Consider the following 7,500-nt stretch of genomic DNA (forward strand, 5'->3'; position numbering starts at 1 on the left):
GGTACTCGTACGCGTCGCACTCGCAGTCGCAAAAAACGCTGGGCAAATATATTTCTCGGAAGAGTAATGACAGTCCGAGCCTCCTGCGTGGGAAGAGTCTTTCTAGGCCCTGACCCACGGGAAGCGTGTAGCTTCCCCCATCCCGGACATTTCACGTCGTCACACTACCGGTATTGACTAATAGACTGATTGCTGATAATCATTAGCCACACACTGGGGGAAACGGCCGACAGGGGCGGCAACATAGTGGAGCCGCAGTGTCACTAATGTACAGAGATAGAACAGTTTCGACTGGAACCAGAGTAACCGTATACACGGCACTGATTAGTAATAGATGCAGAGCCATCAGAATACAGATAATATATACAACCGTCCCTATACATGCTGAAAGACTCTGCACACAATGAGAACCACACGTCAGCCAGACACTATCACACACTACTCTCTGCCTCTAACAGGCACACACACAATATCTAACCACCAGCATGGAAGAACATCCGGTGCATCCTCTCCGCCACATTACACAATCCACACTATCATAACCAGACCGGGAGGTCCACCCAGAAAACAGAATATCCCACCCTTCCGACATCCGCCATTGCTCAGCTAAGCCACGAACACCCACACATGTCCTACACAGGGGTGCACCCAACATCACAATACTGCCTCCTGTCACAGTACACAAACAATGGCAGGAATGAAAGACACAGATCTGCCACAACCTTGGAATCGGAGCGCCGCCTGTCATGAGCCACAAGTGCATCCTGACGTGACAAATCGGATGATCCCGCAGGCATGCACTTACGATAATCACTATCAACGAACCTGCCGCCCCCTCCCCCCCCAAAATACACCTTTCCCTACAACGTGTACCTTAACCTAAGCTATATTGTACCTTAACCTAAGCGATATTGTACCTTAACCTAAGGTATATCGTACCTTAACCTAACCTACATTGCGCCTTCACCTAACCTACGTTGTACCTTAACCTAACCTACGTTGTACCTTAACCTAACCTACGTTGTACCTTAACCTAACCTACGTTGTACCTTAACCTAACCTACGTTGTACCTTAACCTAACCTACGTTGTACCTTAACCTAACCTACGTTGTACCTTAACCTAACCTACGTTGTACCTTAACCTAACCTACGTTGTACCTTAACCTAACCTACGTTGTGCCTTAACCTAACCTACGTTGTGCCTTAACCTAACCTACGTTGTGCCTTAACCTAACCTACGTTGTGCCTTAACCTAACCTACGTTGTGCCTTAACCTAACCTATGTTGTGCCTTAACCTAACCTATGTTGTGCCTTAACCTAACCTATGTTGTGCCTTAACCTAACCTATGTTGTGCCTTAACCTAACCTATGTTGTGCCTTAACCTAACCTATGTTGTGCCTTAACCTAACCTATGTTGTGCCTTAACCTAACCTATGTTGTGCCTTAACCTAACCTATGTTGTGCCTTAACCTAACCTATGTTGTGCCTTAACCTAACCTACGTTGTGCCTTAACCTAACCTACGTTGTGCCTTAACCTAACCTACGTTGTGCCTTAACCTAACCTACGTTGTGCCTTAACCTAACCTACGTTGTGCCTTAACCTAACCTACGTTGTGCCTTAACCTAACCTACGTTGTGCCTTAACCTAACCTACGTTGTGCCTTAACCTAACCTACGTTGTGCCTTAACCTAACCTACGTTGTGCCTTAACCTAACCTACGTTGTGCCTTAACCTAACCTACGTTGTGCCTTAACCTAACCTACGTTGTGCCTTAACCTAACCTACGTTGTGCCTTAACCTAACCTACGTTGTGCCTTAACCTAACCTACGTTGTGCCTTAACCTAACCTACGTTGTGCCTTAACCTAACCTACGTTGTGCCTTAACCTAACCTACGTTGTGCCTTAACCTAACCTACGTTGTGCCTTAACCTAACCTACGTTGTGCCTTAACCTAACCTACGTTGTGCCTTAACCTAACCTACGTTGTGCCTTAACCTAACCTACGTTGTGCCTTAACCTAACCTACGTTGTGCCTTAACCTAACCTACGTTGTGCCTTAACCTAACCTACGTTGTGCCTTAACCTAACCTACGTTTGTGCCTTAACCTAACCTACGTTGTGCATTAACCTAACCTACGTTGTGCCTTAACCTAACCTACGTTGTGCCTTAACCTAACCTACGTTGTGCCTTAACCTAACCTACGTTGTGCCTTAAACCTAACCTACGTTGTGCCTAACCTAACCTATGTTGTGCCTTAACCTAACCTATGTTGTGCCTTAACCTAACCTATGTTGTGCCTTAACCTAACCTATGTTGTGCCTTAACCTAACCTATGTTGTGCCTTAACCTAACCTACGTTGTGCCTTAACCTAACCTACGTTGTGCCTTAACCTAACCTACGTTGTGCCTTAACCTAACCTACGTTGTGCCTTAACCTAACCTACGTTGTGCCTTAACCTAACCTACGTTGTGCCTTAACCTAACCTACGTTGTGCCTTAACCTAACCTACGTTGTGCCTTAACCTAACCTACGTTGTGCCTTAACCTAACCTACGTTGTGCCTTAACCTAACCTACGTTTGTGCCTTAACCTAACCTACGTTGTGCCTTAACCTAACCTACGTTGTGCCTTAACCTAACCTACGTTGTGCCTTAACCTAACCTACGTTGTGCCTTAACCTAACCTACGTTGTGCCTTAACCTAACCTACGTTGTGCCTTAACCTAACCTACGTTGTGCCTTAACCTAACCTACGTTGTGCCTTAACCTAACCTACGTTGTGCCTTACCTAACCGACGTTGTGCCTTAACCTAACCTACGTTGTGCCTTAACCTAACCTACGTTGTGCCTTAACCTAACCTACGTTGTGCCTTAACCTAACCTACGTTGTGCCTTAACCTAACCTACGTTGTTGCCTTAACCTAACCTACGTTGTGCCTTAACCTAACCTACGTTGTGCCTTAACCTAACCTACGTTGTGCCTTAACCTAACCTACGTTGTGGCCTTAACCTAACCTACGTTGTGCCTTAACCTAACCTACGTTGTGCCTTAACCTAACCTACGTTGTGCCTTAACCTAACCTACGTTGTGCCTTAACCTAACCTACGTTGTGCCTTAACCTAACCTACGTTGTGCCTTAACCTAACCTACGTTGTGCCTTAACCTAACCTACGTTGTGCCTTAACCTAACCTACGTTGTGCCTTAACCTAACCTACGTTGTGCCTTAACCTAACCTACGTTGTGCCTTAACCTAACCTACGTTGTGCCTTAACCTAACCTACGTTGTGCCTTAACCTAACCTACGTTGTGCCTTAACCTAACCTACGTTGTGCCTTAACCTAACCTACGTTGTGCCTTAACCTAACCTACGTTGTGCCTTAACCTAACCTACGTTGTGCCTTAACCTAACCTACGTTGTGCCTTAACCTAACTACGTTGTGCCTTAACCTAACCTACGTTGTGCCTTAACCTAACCTATGTTGTGCCTAACCTACCTATGTTGTGCCTTAACCTAACCTATGTTGTGCCTTAACCTAACCTATGTTGTGCCTTAACCTAACCTATGTTGTGCCTTAACCTAACCTATGTTGTGCCTTAACCTAACCTATGTTGTGCCTTAACCTAACCTATGTTGTGCCTTAACCTAACCTACGTTGTGCCTTAACCTAACCCATATTGTACCTTAACCTAACCCATATTGTACCTTAACCTAACCCATATTGTACCTTAACCTAACCCATATTGTACCTTAACCTAACCCCATATTGTACCTTAACGTAACCTAATTTGTGCCTTAACGTAACCTAATTTGTGCCTTAACGTAACCTAATTTGTGCCTTAACGTAACCTAATTTGTGCCTTAACGTAACAACCTAATTTGTGCCTTAACGTAACCTAATTTGTGCCTTAACGTAACCTAATTTGTGCCTTAACGTAACCTAATTTGTGCTTAACGTAACCTAATTTGTGCCTTAACGTAACCTAATTTGTGCCTTAACGTAACCTAATTTGTGCCTTAACGTAACCTAATTTGTGCCTTAACGTAACCTAATTTGTGCCTTAACGTAACCTAATTTGTGCCTTAACGTAACCTAATTTGTGCCTTAACGTAACCTAATTTGTGCTTAACGTAACCTAATTTGTGCCTTAACGTAACCTAATTTGTGCCTTAACGTAACCTAATTTGTGCCTTAACGTAACCTAATTTGTGCCTTAACGTAACCTAATTTGTGCCTTAACGTAACCTAATTTGTGCCTTAACGTAACCTAATTTGTGCCTTAACGTAACCTAATTTGTGCCTTAAACGTAACCTAATTTGTGCCTTAACGTAACCTAATTTGTGCTTTAACGTAACCTAATTTGTGCCTTAACGTAACCTAATTTGTGCCTTAACGTAACCTAATTTGTGCCTTAACGTAACCTAATTTGTGCCTTAACGTAACCCATGTTGTGCCTTAACGTAACCCATGTTGTGCCTTAACGTAACCCAATTTGTGCCTTAACCTAACCTATATTGTGCCTCAACCTAACCTATATTGCGCCTTAACCTGACGCACGTTGTCGCTGAACCTGCTCTGTAATTGTTATGCAACTCGTTAAATTAGTGTAGTGTTGCCTAACCGCAACCCTCGCAATATAGTTCGCTATTCGCACTGCCCGGTCCCCTGTGTATCGCGTCATGTTAAACACCTTGCAGGTGTTGCTGACTTTCCACATGCTCCTGCTATACACTGTAATGTGGATAGCAGCAGGACGTACATGCCCCCCCCCCTTCCCCCCTGCCTTCGCAAGCTGGTCGTTGAGAAGTTTGCATGTTCAATGCCCTTCGCATGCCGACGTACTCAGCCTACGTTGTGGTACGGCCTGTCACCTGTCCGCCGATGTACGCAAAACCCACAAACTGTACTGCACATTGGTCCGTATGTACTGAATGATACATCGTGGCACATGTGTGACCGTACGACGACTGCGCCTAGCAACGGCAGACCATACAGTCCAAATATTGTGCACGCAGCTACGTGTCGTCTCCCTATAAGAGCTGGATTGCAGTGTGGTACGCCATTCAGACGTGTGGGAGGAACGGACGACCCTGGATGGCGATCAGCATGAGCAGTCTGTTGATGTAGTGGAGCGTGTATTCGGACGTAGTCGTCTCTTCTCACACACCGTGATAGCATGTTGCACCGCGTTCCACATCTGCGACATCCTGCAGAGGCCGGCTGACAGTCGTTCGCGCAATGGACACCGCATACGTACGGGGGCTACCTTCCACGTGTTCTCGAGGCGTGCACATGTTGTTGCGTCTATGTGGGCAGACGTAGTGTGTTGTGACACCTGACACAGGCATGCAATACTCGTTGCAAATGGCGATGGACGTCTACGTTTGCTGGTGACGTTACGCAAATGAACAACAGGTAACCCGTTGTGGTGCGGTTGTTCTCGCTAGAGGTGAATCAGTGTTGGCGACGATCGGTCGAGCTATTAACCGGTTGTTTCAGGGATACCCACCATGCCCACGAACGTGAAAGGGGACCCCACCATGCCCACGAACGCGAAAGGGGATCTGGGTGTGAGGCGATACGCGGCGGTGGCTGGGTGGGACCGTCCCCGGCCGGTGAGGGGGGGCCGCCCGGCGTGCTGGCAGCGCGGTGCGTGGGCGCACGCGCTACAGCCGGCTGGTGGGGGCGGCCAGTGGCAGGCGCGCCGGCCGACGGACGCGGCAGGCGGCGCAGCTGCGCGCCGGCGCCCCCTGCTCGCGGCGCCTTGCGGCCAAAGTAGGTCCTCGCGGGCCCGGTGCGAAGCGCGGTGGCCATCTGCAGTGTGCTGGTCCGATTGAGGACTGTGTGCGCTGAGGATGCGCCGCCGCCCGGCGCTCGGCGCCGCGACGCCGTCTGCTGCTCGGTCGCCCCAGCGGTTCTCGCAGGTGGTTTGTATCGCAGCTGTGCGGACGTGTTGGCGCGTGCGCTGTGCTGGGAGAGTTCGCTTCGGCACCCAAGTGGGGCTTTTGTCCTTCTGTGGCGCTGGCGTTGGAGCTGCCGGTCACCGTAGGTGGCGCGTGTTGTCTCCCGCCGGCAATGCCACGACAGCACGCTCCCGGGCCTCTGTCGGCAGCGGCAAGCTCAGTTGGGAGCACGGGTGGTCGCACCTAAAGCGTCTACTCGCCTAACTCCGGGCGATTGCGCCTCTCTCGAACCCGACCAAGTACTTAGGACGGCGCTGCGCGCCGCCGGGACCTGAGAGGGTTTCGAGGTGTGTTGTGCAGGGGAGCTCAGCCTCCTCCTGTTTGCAGAATAATTGAGCGGACGCTTGCGTGTTCGCGCGGGCCCCCGGGACACACTCCCGGGCGGCCGGCTGCTCAGCTCTAGTTGACGCAGCTCCCTGGTTGATCCTGCCAGTAGTCATATGCTTGTCTCAAAGATTAAGCCATGCATGTCTCAGTACAAGCCGCATTAAGGTGAAACCGCGAATGGCTCATTAAATCAGTTATGGTTCCTTAGATCGTACCCACGTTACTTGGATAACTGTGGTAATTCTAGAGCTAATACATGCAAACAGAGTCCCGACCAGAGATGGAAGGGACGCTTTTATTAGATCAAAACCAATCGGTCGGCTCGTCCGGTCCGTTTGCCTTGGTGACTCTGAATAACTTTGGGCTGATCGCACGGTCCTCGTACCGGCGACGCATCTTTCAAATGTCTGCCTTATCAACTGTCGATGGTAGGTTCTGCGCCTACCATGGTTGTAACGGGTAACGGGGAATCAGGGTTCGATTCCGGAGAGGGAGCCTGAGAAACGGCTACCACATCCAAGGAAGGCAGCAGGCGCGCAAATTACCCACTCCCGGCACGGGGAGGTAGTGACGAAAAATAACGATACGGGACTCATCCGAGGCCCCGTAATCGGAATGAGTACACTTTAAATCCTTTAACGAGTATCTATTGGAGGGCAAGTCTGGTGCCAGCAGCCGCGGTAATTCCAGCTCCAATAGCGTATATTAAAGTTGTTGCGGTTAAAAAGCTCGTAGTTGGATTTGTGTCCCACGCTGTTGGTTCACCGCCCGTCGGTGTTTAACTGGCATGTATCGTGGGACGTCCTGCCGGTGGGGCGAGCCGAAGGCGTGCGACCGCCTCGTGCGTGCTCGTGCGTCCCGAGGCGGACCCCGTTGAAATCCTACCAGGGTGCTCTTTATTGAGTGTCTCGGTGGGCCGGCACGTTTACTTTGAACAAATTAGAGTGCTTAAAGCAGGCAAGCCCGCCTGAATACTGTGTGCATGGAATAATGGAATAGGACCTCGGTTCTATTTTGTTGGTTTTCGGAACCCGAGGTAATGATTAATAGGGACAGGCGGGGGCATTCGTATTGCGACGTTAGAGGTGAAATTCTTGGATCGTCGCAAGACGAACAGAAGCGAAAGCATTTGCCAAGTATGTTTTCATTAATCAAGAACGAAAGTTAGAGGTTCGAAGGCGATCAGATACCGCCCTAGTTCT

The 7,500-nt window shown here is 49.2% G+C and overlaps 1 non-coding gene across 1 annotated transcript in view; it reads left to right on the forward strand.

Annotated features, from left to right (window-relative positions):
* The first annotated feature begins 6,384 nt into the window (after positions 1 to 6,384).
* The window catches only part of LOC126482889 (small subunit ribosomal RNA), a 1,909-nt gene continuing 793 nt past the window's right edge, over positions 6,385 to 7,500 (forward strand). Inside the window, exon 1 of the ribosomal RNA XR_007587725.1 lies at positions 6,385 to 7,500. This exon is cut by the window's right edge and continues 793 nt beyond it. This is a non-coding gene — a ribosomal RNA (small subunit ribosomal RNA).

Source organism: Schistocerca serialis, chromosome 5 (genome assembly GCF_023864345.2).
Source record: "Schistocerca serialis cubense isolate TAMUIC-IGC-003099 chromosome 5, iqSchSeri2.2, whole genome shotgun sequence".
Lineage (NCBI taxonomy): Eukaryota > Metazoa > Arthropoda > Insecta > Orthoptera > Acrididae > Schistocerca > Schistocerca serialis.